Source organism: Phyllobates terribilis, unplaced genomic scaffold, assembly GCF_046119375.1.
Source record: "Phyllobates terribilis strain yellow unplaced genomic scaffold, ASM4611937v1 Scaffold_1__5_contigs__length_1240528914, whole genome shotgun sequence".
Taxonomy (NCBI): Eukaryota; Metazoa; Chordata; class Amphibia; order Anura; family Dendrobatidae; genus Phyllobates; species Phyllobates terribilis.
In genome coordinates this window covers 629,982,432-629,995,039 of record NW_027362761.1, presented here as the reverse complement: position 1 = coordinate 629,995,039, position 12,608 = coordinate 629,982,432, and the positions used below count along the sequence as shown (strand labels likewise).

Genomic DNA, 12,608 nt, shown 5'->3' with positions numbered 1-12,608 from the left:
TTTTTATGGTGTAACTTTGTAATCCAATAGTTTTGGTCTCCAGCATTGTGTCCACATGATGTGGTCTGTTTGTGCATAGATACGAATTGTTTTGATGTGGTATTTATATTTTCAATAAAGATATTTTTATGAATTTGTACGAACTCTAGTGGCCATCTTTTTTTCTCTGCTCAGCAGAGACCTCCTAGTATATTTATATGATGGTCCGTTCTGACTTAAAGTCCAGCATGCAATAACATGGGTCCATATGGATTTTATGTACTTCAACCCTGTTTATTGATTTGGTTCTTTAGCCTTTCATTTCCTGTAGATATATGTTGTTATCAAATTCAATGTAATTGTGTGTGAGGATGAATTCTGTAAGTTTGACCACAGAATCAGCAACAATTCCTGTATTTTCTATGAAGATTTTGCAGGCATTTAATCCATCCTTGTGTGGGATATTAGAATACAAAGATTCCACATCCATGGTGGTCAGGATGGTTCCTTCTGGTAGAGGACCTATTGCTGCTAGTTTATTCAGTAGGTCTGTCATGTCCTGAATGTATCTGGGTGTACTCTTTACCAGTGGTTTAAGAACACACTCTACCCATCCAGAAACTTGCTCAGTAAGGGTGCACACACATGAAATAACTGGTCTTCCTGGATTTCCAGATTTGTGGATTTTGGGGAGCATATAGAATGTCCCTATTCTTGGACTCTCTGGTATCAGGTCATCGGCTCTTATGGATTCGTGAGGCAGACAAGATACCAACTTGTTTAGTTCCTTGTAATAGTCCTGTGTAGGGTCAGACTCCAGTTTTTTGTAGTAGCGCGTGTCCATCAGTTGTCTGTTTGCTTCCTTCATGAATATAAACTGATGGTGACCTTTAACACTTTCAGAACAGGAATGAATGTGTCGCATGGATTTCTCTCATTCTACATCAACTAAGGAATTTGCTCCTCAGACTTGTGAGGCCATCATAACACTGGACCTAATCACAGGACAATAAAACCTTCACACTCTTTATCTATTAACTGCTAAAATATTTATAGCCAGATCTGTTTATCTCTTCCATAATAACTCTGCTTTTCATCACCTGTCTTACCTATTGCATTTTTTGTATGTCTTATTGTGTATAAATATGTGACTCTTCAGATTTTGTGGTATACTATGCCTGATGAAGAGGCCTGAGTAGTCTCGAAAGCTTGCAATTTGTTACCATCTTTTCAGTTAGCCATTAAAAGGTATCAACCATTGAGGACTCTCAAATCTAAATATTTTTACATTATACTTACAATCTTCAGCTAAACAGGAAAATCCCCTCTTTGGACGTTTAGCTTTATGGGATGGAAACAAAGGATACATCATTAGGGCTAATCTAGAAATAACACATGGCCCACCTATTATGTTAGCTGAAATATAATTAAAAGTTGTATTCCCACAAGAAAACATCCACCCCTTGGGCAATTTTACATGTTGTATATGTGAGAGAGAGATTACTGTTTTGTTGCACTTCATGTTTTTCGCTACCTCATTCTCTTGAAATTTTTATCTGAACGTGAACCGCACATGATATGTTCATTGTGCCTTTTGTTACCTTCTATTTTTACCTATTTTATTTTGATTACAAGTCATTTGATAACATAACTCAGCAGATGCATTATTTTGAGTCTTTATAGTTATCATGTCTTCAGTAAGGAAGTCCTCTCCAGTACAGTTTATACAAGCGTAATACAGGTTATATGTATCATTTTGGATCACATCTCCTTCAATCTCCTCATCTTGGACAAACCCCCCTATTGAGTTTGTCCACAGTTGTAAGGGAGTTGGTATAGCTACCATACAATTCTCTAGTATATTGGTAGCTGTAGCAGTTTTTGTCATACAAAAATGGCTCATGTTCATCAATTGTGCCAAGTAACTCCATAGGTTCTGTTTCATTTTACACAATGCCACATTTTCTTTGACTGGCACTTCTTCTCTTTGTTGATACTACGGTTGGGTAGAGACAGAGACCGAAAGGACCATGCCTGTAACACCGATCAGCCACCATCTCCATATTTGAATTGGACACTAAAAAGAAAGAGCAGATTTATTATTCTCTGAGATAACACCTGTCTGCTGGAATATGTTCCCATTTTTCCTGTCCTGGCTTCATCACTATTAACACATTACCTGCCCCTCTAGCAATCACCTCTGCAGGCTCTGGGGGACCTTTATCCCCAGCTTGTTTTACCCATGTTTTTGCACCATCATTTAAAGAATGACTGGAACCAAAATCTTTATCTCCTCTGACAGTTATTACTGTGGGGGCTGTTCCCTTGATCACCTTCATTTTCTGGATGGATAAAATCAACAATTGAGCTACCCTGTCTCCTTTTTGAATCAACCAGTCACTATCCCCACTATTCAGCAGGAGTACCTTAATTTCACTTTGATAGTCCTGATCTATCACTCCTCCCATCACCTGAATTCCCTTTAAGGCTAAATCTGACCTTGGAGCTATAAGACCAAAATGTTCAGGAGGCATTTGTAATCCTATAGCAGTTCTGATTGCCTTTATAACTCCTGTTCCAATCTGATTTCCTCATGGGATTGTAGATCTAATCCTGCAGCTTGTGGAGTAGCCCTATAGGGTCCTAGTGCTCCCGTCTCCAATTCCCAATAGAGAACCGTCTGTTCTGTGGTAGAAGCTTTTAAGGGCATTATCTGTAAATTGGGGGTAATCATCCTCATTGATGGTGTTTCCTGTTCTCCAATTGGCCTGTTAAGAATGTTAAGGGCTTCATTTAAATGTTTTCTCCACCCTTTGTAAGTTCCATCTCCCAATTTCTTTAATTGTTCTTTGAATAACCCATTCATCTGCTCTACCAATCCTGCGGCTTGGGGAGAATGTGGGATATGAAAGATTCACTCAATGTTATGTTCTGAGCAAAATTCTGCAACCTTCTTGTTCCTGAAGTGACTACCATTGTCACTCTGAATTTGTTACGGAATTCCGTAGTATAATACTATGGTTTCCATTGTTTTGATCGTACTGTTGGCATTGGCCGCTTTACACGGACAAGCCATCATGTACCCTGAGTATGTATCCACAGCCGTGCATACATACACACATCCTCCATCTTGTGGAAGGGGACCAATATAATCCACCTGCCAAATTTGTCCAGCCAATTTGCCTCGGGCTATATGGCCCCTAACCACATGGGGAATAGGTCTCTGTTGTGAATGTTGACACACTGGCCATTTCATAATTGTTTCCTTAATTACATGTAACCTGAGGGGCACTCCTCTGGTTTGTGCCCATTCATAAGTAGCTTTTTCTACAAGATGCCCACATTTCTGATGTGCCCATTGAGCCAATCCAAGTTGCTTTTCAGCTGAGTCAGGCTCCTCACTGGCATCAGCAACTGATATTTTGGAATGTTCATCCGCTATTGAATTGAAGAGTCTTTCTAGGTTATCTGAAGCACAATGGACGTCAACGTGAAATACAGTCACTTTAATTCTTTGCACAATTGCCCAAACATCTTGCCACAGTTCTTTCCCCCACACATCTTTGCTGTATATTTTCCAGCATATGGAGTGGGACAGACTTAGGTCTATATCATCAAAAGAAGTATTTGGCTCTGATCTGATGAGTGTTTATAAATGATGATGGAATAGCAACCTCTATAGGTCATGGGGAATACTAGATGAATCTCTAAATAAAAGCTACAGCAAGAGAGACACTAGAAGAAGATTTATTTGTTGATTTCTCAGTGGAGTAAACAGAAACTGTTATCTGTAATGTGTTATACATAACCATATATTGGCTTGTTAACTTGTGTTGCCCCTGAAGAGCCGCTACGACAGTTGGTGGTGAAACGCGTCGGGCATTAAGCATTTTTCGGGCATTAAGCATTTTTCATCTGAAAGGATGGTTATAGTTGAAATTGGGTACTAGGCATCTTCCTTTGAGTGGATGGTTATAGATATGTCATACTGAAATCATCTAACCAATATACTACTTGTTTAGGTATACCTAGGAGAGTATAGGCTGACCTCGGACAATATAACTACTAACAGTAGATGGGAAGCTGAACCATGATTATAACCTAGGTTATTGGTTGGGGTTTTTTTCTGTTTGATTGGTAATTAGTATACAATGTTTAGTCTGTTAGCCTGTGAGTCAGGGTTGTTTTGTTTTTTTGCACAATTGTTTGGTATGTTTTTAACTTTATACCTTAATAAATATATAATTTTAAAATGTCTTCCCTTTAGTTTATATACTGTGATTGGTTAAGATTAATAACATTTATTGTTGTGAGCCCCTATTCTTATTTTGCCAATTAATGACCAAATTTACATGAGGGCGTCTATCTATGTGGAGGGCTCGGCCAAGAAGTCAATCACTTGTGTCTCCCTCTGACTGGGAAACCTCTCTGGGAGAAAAAGTCAACTCCTGTCGCTGTGTTTTGACCTCCTGCAACAGCAATTTTACTTCAGCGTAAAGATCCTCAAACCCCGGCGCTGTGGGTTTCACTGGGGACGAAGTGGGAGTGGGCCCTCCCGCTCTCTCCGTGTCCAACTACGCCCACGCTGTGGGGATCCAGAATCTTCCACTGTCACCTTTTTATTTTGTGAACTTCCTGATTTCTTATGAAGCCCTCGCTTTTGGTATAATTTCCACATTTCATCAGTACTAGTGATGGGCGAGCACTAAAATGCTCGAGTCGAGCAAATTGGAATGCTCGACCCGAGCAATGAGCCCAATGTAAGTCTATGAAAAATTCGAACATTTTTCAGGCGGCTCCCCCCGGAGGTCTGCAGAGGCCTAAAAATTGCCCAAATCGATGGGAACAGTGCTCAAATGACATGGGAACAGCATGGGGAAGACCCCTGAAAGCATTTCTGACTCCCAGGTCACTGCTGTGAACAACGTTGTCAGAGGTATTACGCCACTTTTACGAACTCACAATAAAACATACAAAAACGAAACCAAAATGGATTTTCCTGGGAAATATGTTAAGGAACATCCTTTACAGGGTAATGACTTGTATATAAGGCAAAATAAATAACCAAAACCAAAAATACTCCTCCACACCAGCGTTTTTGATGCCTTTTTGCATTCAACCGTGACAAATGCATTCACCGGGAGATGTAATTTTAATATTTTACAACCTTATCTGGCCATGTGGTGTGTGACACATCATCAGACACATCCTGTTTCATTTATGAAGGAGGCACTCTGAAAGTCACAAAGCCTATTTTTATAGGGTTATCAGGCGGCCTTTTCTATTCTTAAAGGGCCAGCAGTCGGCCCTTACCATTCTTAGAGAGCCATCAGCCGGCTGTGCTTTGTTGTTCCCATTACTAAAGAGTGGGTCTCCTATACTATTATTGCGTATGCAGTGAGTGGCAGGGCTGCACAAAATTTGGACGCACCCCAATACCCCTTTGAAAATTTGGACGCACCCCAGTACCCCTTTGAAGAGACTTAGAGGAGGACCTCCTGAAAACAATGTTCCCATTATTAGAAAGTGGGTCTCCCATGCTGTTTGCCTATGCAGTGAATGCAAGGGCTGCCAAACATTGGGAGGCACTCCAATGTCCCTTGGAAGAGACGTGGAGGTTAGAGGGCCTCCTGAAAACAATGTTCCTATTAATAGGAAGTGGGTCTCCCATTGTGTTGGCCTATGCAGTGAATGCAAGGGCGCCAAAAATTTGGAGGCACTCCAATGCACCTTGGAAAAGATGTGGAGGAGGGCCTCATAAAAAAATGTTCCCATTAGAAAGGAGCGGGTCTCCTATACTTGTAATGCCCATGCACTAAGCGTATGGGCTGACAAACATTTACCCCTGGGGGGTATAAATGAACATATTGAAGACCAGAAGCAAATATCCAAAATCAGGAAGCGTATACCCATGTGTGGCTGTGAAAAGATGCATGGGAATACACCTCCCAAAAAAAGACACTGGATTTAAGTTTATGTTACGCTGCTATCATGGTGGTGTTAAGAAGTCTGGCCCAATCCAGCCCTTGTTCATTTTTATAAGAGTCAGCCTGTCAGCTTTTACAGTTGACAGGTGGATGCTCTTATCAGTTGTAATTTCACCAGCGGCACTAAAAACCCTCTCTGATAAAATGCTAGCGGCCAGGCAGGCCAGGACCTCCAAGGCGTAGAGAGTCAGTTCATTCCACGTGTCCAGCTTGGATATCCAATAATTATAAGGCACAGAGGAATCATGGAGGACATTGGTACAGTCGGCAAGGTACTCCCTCAGCATCTTCCCAAACTTTGCACTCCTTGTGAGAGTAACCCGCACCTCAGGGCCTGTGCAATGGGAGGGGCTGAGAAAACTCTCCCAGAACTTTGACAGTGTTCCCCTGCCTCTGCTGGATTGGAGTTGTGTCTCTCTCGGCTGTACTCCTTGGTTGTCCAATGAACTGTGACCTCTGCTGCCAGCGTTTTCAAAAGGGAATTTTTTTAATAGTTCCACAACAAGGGCCTTCTGGTACTGCCCCATTTTTGTAGACCTGTCCGCCTCAGGAATAAGAGATATAATGTTTTCCTTGTAGCGTGGGTCTAGAAGTGTCATCAACCAGTAATGACTGTCACCCAAAATTTGGAGAACGCAAGGGTCACGGGAAAGGCAGCGTAACACAAACTCAGCCATGCGTGCCAGACTGCTAACCGGCAAGACTTCCGTGTCCTCACCAAGAGGATGACTGATCATGCTCTCCTCCTCCTCTTCCCTGTCCTCAGGACATCCACGCTGAACTGACGGTATGACAGTTGTGCAGGTAGTACCGTCTATAGCGCAAGAAACTAGCTCCTGTTCTTCCTCCTCCTTCTCTTGCTCATTGTCACCCAATCCCCGTTGGGATGAGATGAGGCTGGACTGTGTGTAATCATCCTGTATGGTTCCTTGCTCCATCTCATTGTGCTCCGCCTGCAATGCATCCTCTTTGCTTCTGAGCAGAGAGCGTTTCAGCAGACAGAGAAGCGGGATGGTGACGCTAATTATGGCGTCATCACCGCTCACCATCTTGGTGGAATCCTCAAAATTTTGGAGGATGGTACAGATGTCTGCTATCCATGTCCACCCCTGAGGTCTTGTGTGGAGTCTGAACTGAATACAGCCTTGTTGATGCTGGTAGTGAACAACTGCCCTCTTCTGCTAACAAATTCTTTCCAACATCTGCAGTGTAGAGTTCCAACGCGTGGAGACATCACACACCAGTCGATGAGCCGGAAGCTGCAAACGCTGCTGAAGCACGGCAAGGGCAGCGGAAGCTGTACCTTACTTTCTAAAATGGGCACACAGGCGGCGTACTTTGATGAGCAGATCCAGCAGCTCTGGGTAGGTTTTGAGAAACCGATGAACCACGAGGTTAAACACATGGGCCAGGCATGGTACATGTGTGAGCTCGCCTCACCTCAGAGCCGCCACCAGGTTCCGGCCATTGTCACACATGACCATGCCTGACTGTAGGTTCAGTAGTGTCAGACACAGATCTGCTTGCTTTTTCAGAGCTGTCCACAACTTTTCAGCATTGTGCGGTTTGCCACCTAAGCATATTAGCTTCAGCACAGCCCGCTTGGCTGAGGCAGTGCTTCCAGCTTGTGACTGATGAAGTTGACGCGCCCCCTGGGCCATATTCTTTAGGGGAATACCCGGAGCCGGATCAGATGGGGGTTGTAGTCTCCGAGTGGCGGTGACCCGGTCCGTGCCCAGGGCGTCAAGCTCAGTGTGTGGCAGTCCTTACTGATGTTACTAAAGTTCTTTATGTCGACTACGCCACCCGTTGTATTGCGGTCACTACGGCCGCCGCTGCAGCAGGGTCCACTGAGGCTGATGGTGTGTGCGCAGCTTAGGTAGTATAACCCCCAACGGGAGGGGTATAGCCTCAGGGGGTCAGGTGCAGAGGATGGTGGTTGTAGAGGTGCAGAGAGGATGGTAATGAGAGACAGAGTCGGGTTCTGCAGTTCAGGGTTTTTACTTACTGCTGTTGTTCCGGTCACTCCGGCCTTGAGTGACCACCCGAGCCGTGCTGCGTCCACCAGGTCCTGGACTCGGCCAACCCCCAAGTAGTTCTGGAGCGTGGTTCTGAGCTCCCTTTCTGTCCTGTCCTCGTCTCTGGCCGTCCCCACCAGGGATCCACCTATGTCCGGCTCCCTCGGGCCTCTTGTTGGTGAACCCTTGTCACTGGGTTCCCTGACCCTACTCGTGGTCTGCCTTCCGGGTGGATTTAGTGGGTGGTCGTGGCAGATGCTGCCCACGACCTCCGGTCTCTGGCTGAGGTGTGCTGTAGCCTCCACCAGCTTGGGATCCGGTACCCTGTTGCCAACTCTTCACCCTCTGGTCTGATTTGGGTTCTCAGAGTTCTTTCTTTCTCCCCCTCTGGGTCCTTCGTTCTCCTCTCTCTCTCTCTGGGCCTGGGGCTGCTCTGCTCTTCTGCTTCTTTCCTCCACAACAGGCTGGCTGGTGACTGTCTGCCTGTCAGACCCTCTACAAAGACCCTGTTCTAAGATGGTTCCCACCTTATATACTCCCTCTATGTGTGAGCTCAGGTGACCAGCACCCAATGAGCTCCTAGCACTACCCAGACTGCTCCCCCTATCTGCCCCTACACTACTGGGATATTCCACCCCCCTCCCACTCCAGCCAAGGACAGACTCGATCGTACCTGCACATTTCTAAGTGGGAGTACCGTTGGTCTGCCCTCCGGAAATGGGATGTGTGTAGTGCATGCAGCTAACCGAGCTCAGCTCCACACTCCATCCTTACCCGGGAGTGGAATATCACACCTCTGGGTTGAGGTGCAATACCCCTGTAGCAGCCGAATCCTCAGGGTGCTACATGGTCATTTCGGAGATTGAGGCTGAAAAGGAGGAGAAGGATGAGGTGCAGGAGCTGTAGACTGTGGGGGGCAACCCTGATTGACCTAGGGCCTGCAATCCTCGGCATCGGGAGGATGTGTTCCGTCCCAAGGTCCGACTGGGCTTCCACTATGTTAACCCAGTGTGCCGTCAGCGAGATGTACCGTCCCTAACCACAAACACTTGTACACGTGTCCCTGGTTAGGTGGACTTTCCCTGTAACTGCATTGTTGAGGGCATGGCTAATGTTGTGGGACACGTGGTTGTGTAATGCAGGGACGGCACATCAGGAGAAATAGTGGCGGCTGGGGACCGAGTACCGAGGGATGGTCGCTGCCATCAGGTCGCGGAAAGCTTCCGTCTCCACGAGCCTAGAAGGCAACATTTCGAGCGCAAGCAGTCGCAAAATGTGGAAATTTAGTAGTGTGGCCTATGGGGCGTTGTCTGCGTATTTGCGCTTGAGTTCCAAGGACTGGGGTATGGACAACTGAATGCTGCGCTGGGACAAGGACGTGCTTGCTGATGATGCTATTTGAGATTGTGCAACGACAGGTGCAGGGCAGGAGGCATCTTCGCATGCACTATGGACAGGGGATTGGCTTGCACACAAAACAGCGGAAGAAGCAGTGGTGTCACCTGCAGACACTGTTCCTGGACCCTGGGGTTCGGCCCACAAAGTCGGGTGCTTTGCTGCCATGTGCCTAATCATTCTGGCCTAATGCTGGCCTGGCAGGTGGTGTAAATGGCCTTTTTGGGGTTATCGGCAGAGTCTTTAAAAATCAATTAGACTCGAGAAGACCTAACAGTTGCACTGGCAACGTCCGTCGAGTTGGTGTTACTGGGAACTCTTTCTCGCCTTCTGTTTGCGACCACCACAGTGCATCTTCATGCCTGTTGGGGTGCTCTTCCTTCCTCCCCCTGTGTGCTGCTGTCCTCATTCTGCATGTCCTCCTGCCAGGTTGGGTTAGTTACTATATCATCCACCACCTCGTCTTCCACCTCCGCACAATGGTCCTCCTCCTGACTTTCTGGCAATTGTGTCTCATAGTCCACCTCTCGTGACACTTTCCCACCATCGCCTTCGTATCACCGTGGCTGCTCAAATATTTGGGCATTGCTAAATGCGATCTTCTCTTGCCCCGCTTCAAGTGGACCAGGCAAGAGGCCCGAATCTATAAATGGAAAAGTGAACAGCTCTTCGGAGTGTCCAAGTGTGGGATCAGTTGTCTCTGGGCACTCGGCATGGTGGGAGGAAGGGGAGGATCAGGGTGAGGAATATGCAGTCCAGACTCACGGCTACTGAGACTTGACCTGTGTGGAAGACAGGGTGGTGGTGGTGGTGGTGGCTAAGTGACTGGAAGCATTATCTGCTATCCAACCACTAACCTTTTCACACTGCTCTGTGTTCAATAGTGGTGTTCTATGGTCCCCTATTAATTGGGACAGGAAGGTCGAGCGAGAAGCAGTGGGTGTTTGTTGTGGCACAATTTCAGCTTGCCCACGGCCTCGGCCTCTGCATGCACCATCACCATCACGTCCAGTTCCCCGTCTCTTGCCACGTGCCTTGTGCATTTAAAATGGACGACAATATCTTCCACGCTCACTACAAATGGCTCAAATTGGAGCGCAATTATATGTGATCCGTGTGATGGACAAAGCAGTTTTAAATAGCTGCATTTTTAGCGCTGTAATATGAAAAGGACCTGGCTGTACTCTGCAGTGCCAACAAGCAAATGACGATAAAAAATTGTGTTCTCTGGATTGCTTTTTAAGTATATAATCAGGATTAAAATAAAAATATATATATTCCTGACCCGATACCTAGGGCTATTTTCTGGAAATATCTGGAAAAGCAGCAGACAGAACTGGAATGGACCCTCTTGCTATGTGCACTGCAGTCTGCTATATACTCTGCCTGCCTGCCTAGCACTGATATCTCTGCAGCTGGATTAGTCCTCAGAAGGACTGTTAGTTGAGATGAATATGTGTCTCTAATATAGTCTGGCATACCTACACTAACTAGAAACAAGCAAATCTCTCCCTAGCTTAGCAGCAGCTCTCCCTACACTGTCTGATTCCGGAGTGACTGTGACGAGCATGGCGGCGCCAGGTCTGATATAGACCTGATGACGCTGTGCGGCCAGCCAATCACTGTAATGCCACAACCAACATGGCTGCGGCATTACAGTGTGTGGCAGACCATCCCTGCATGTTGCTTGGCGCTCTAAAGAGCACCAAACATGCAGGGAGGAGACCCGAGTTCCCGCCAAGCAACCCCCGGAAATACTCGGCGAGCGCCGAGCATCTGCGACGCTCCAGCCCTCCCTGGGATATGGGTTTACTCGGAGCCGGGTCAGTGTAGGGGTAGCGGGGGAGGCAGTCGTGGCCTGGACCGTTCCGTGCCCAGGGCCGTCACATAAAAATATTGGCCTTTCAAGTAAGAGTGATATTTCGACTACGCCACCTGCGGTTTCCGGTGATGGACACCAGCGCTGCTACAGTCCACTGAGGCTGGTGTTACGGGCTGCTAAGATGGGACAGCTCCCCACAGGCGGAGCAGGCCTCAGGGCAGTGTGAGAAGGAATGGTGGGTGCAGTGCCGCGCAGGAAATAACAGGCTGAGGCGGTGTGTGAAGTCATCCAGGGCTTTTACTCACTTTCAGATGAACTTCAGCCGCAAAAGCTTCCCTCTGCTACTCACGGCGTACTGCGACCACCGGGATGGTGGGTCCAGCACTTTCCAGGTAGATCAGGAGCACCTGTCGAGACCCCTCTGGTGTGTGTTCCTCTCCTTGGTAAGTTCTCCCACTAAATCTTCTCCTGACTGTGTGTGGTTAGAACGAGGTGTAAGGCCGGGTCCCACTGGATAAACGCAGTGTAAGAGATACAGGTGGCGTAAGCCACTCCGTCCGTATCCCCCCTGGGATCCACTAAGCCTCCGGGCTTTTCTGACTGAGACGTGAAGTAACAAAGTCAGATATCGGGGGCCAGTCACCCCTCTTGCAGCAGGAATCCCTCTGACTAGGCCAGAATAAAGAGTACAGGTGGCCACTCCGCTCCGTCCGTATCCCCCCTGGGATCCTTTTGCCTGCTCCCCTCCAGGCCTTCTTAGGTCAGGACCTTGACCGGGTAGAGACAGTGGTTAACTCAGACCCGCTCCTCGTCTCAAGGCCAGAGAACGAGGACCGTGTATCTTCAGTCAGCTGCAGACTTTTGCTGGACTCTGGCAGAAGACCACAATCACAGACGAATACCACAATCACAGACGAATATCACAATCAAAGACCTTGAACTTAAGATGGCCGGAGATTAAATATGAAAGAATAAGTGTTTCCTAAAAGTATGTTCTCCACCCTCACCCACTACATGGTTCCCCCCATCTTTGGTTCCCCCCCATCTCCTCTATCCCGGGCTGGGGCAGCACCCTGGTGCATTTAGACCCCCTACTGGACAGGAGTGGTTTAGTGTTGAGTGGTAAAGTGGGGTCCTGAGAAATGCTCCATCCTTACCTGGAAGAGGAGATACCACACTTCGAGCTGAGGTGCAGTACCCCTGTGGCGACTGAACCCTCAGGGGCGCCACACATCTCGAGCAGTGAAATGCTCGGGGGAGCACCGAGCAGTAGCGAGCATGCACGCTCGCTCATCACTAGTCAGTACCAATCCCATCAATTTCCTCTTTGGGAACCTCATCTTTCAACAAGGCAATAAACATATCATTGCGTGATATGCGGGAGCCATTGTTATTGTTTTTAGATTC

The 12,608-nt window shown here is 47.0% G+C and overlaps 1 long non-coding RNA gene across 1 annotated transcript in view; it reads right to left on the bottom strand.

Annotated features, from left to right (window-relative positions):
- Positions 1-1,961: 1,961 nt before the first annotated feature.
- LOC141169999 (uncharacterized) overlaps positions 1,962-12,608 on the bottom strand; it is a 29,983-nt gene continuing 19,336 nt past the window's right edge. Inside the window, exon 3 of the long non-coding RNA XR_012252306.1 lies at positions 1,962-2,056. This is a non-coding gene — a long non-coding RNA (uncharacterized lncRNA). The remainder of the gene's footprint in view (positions 2,057-12,608) is intronic.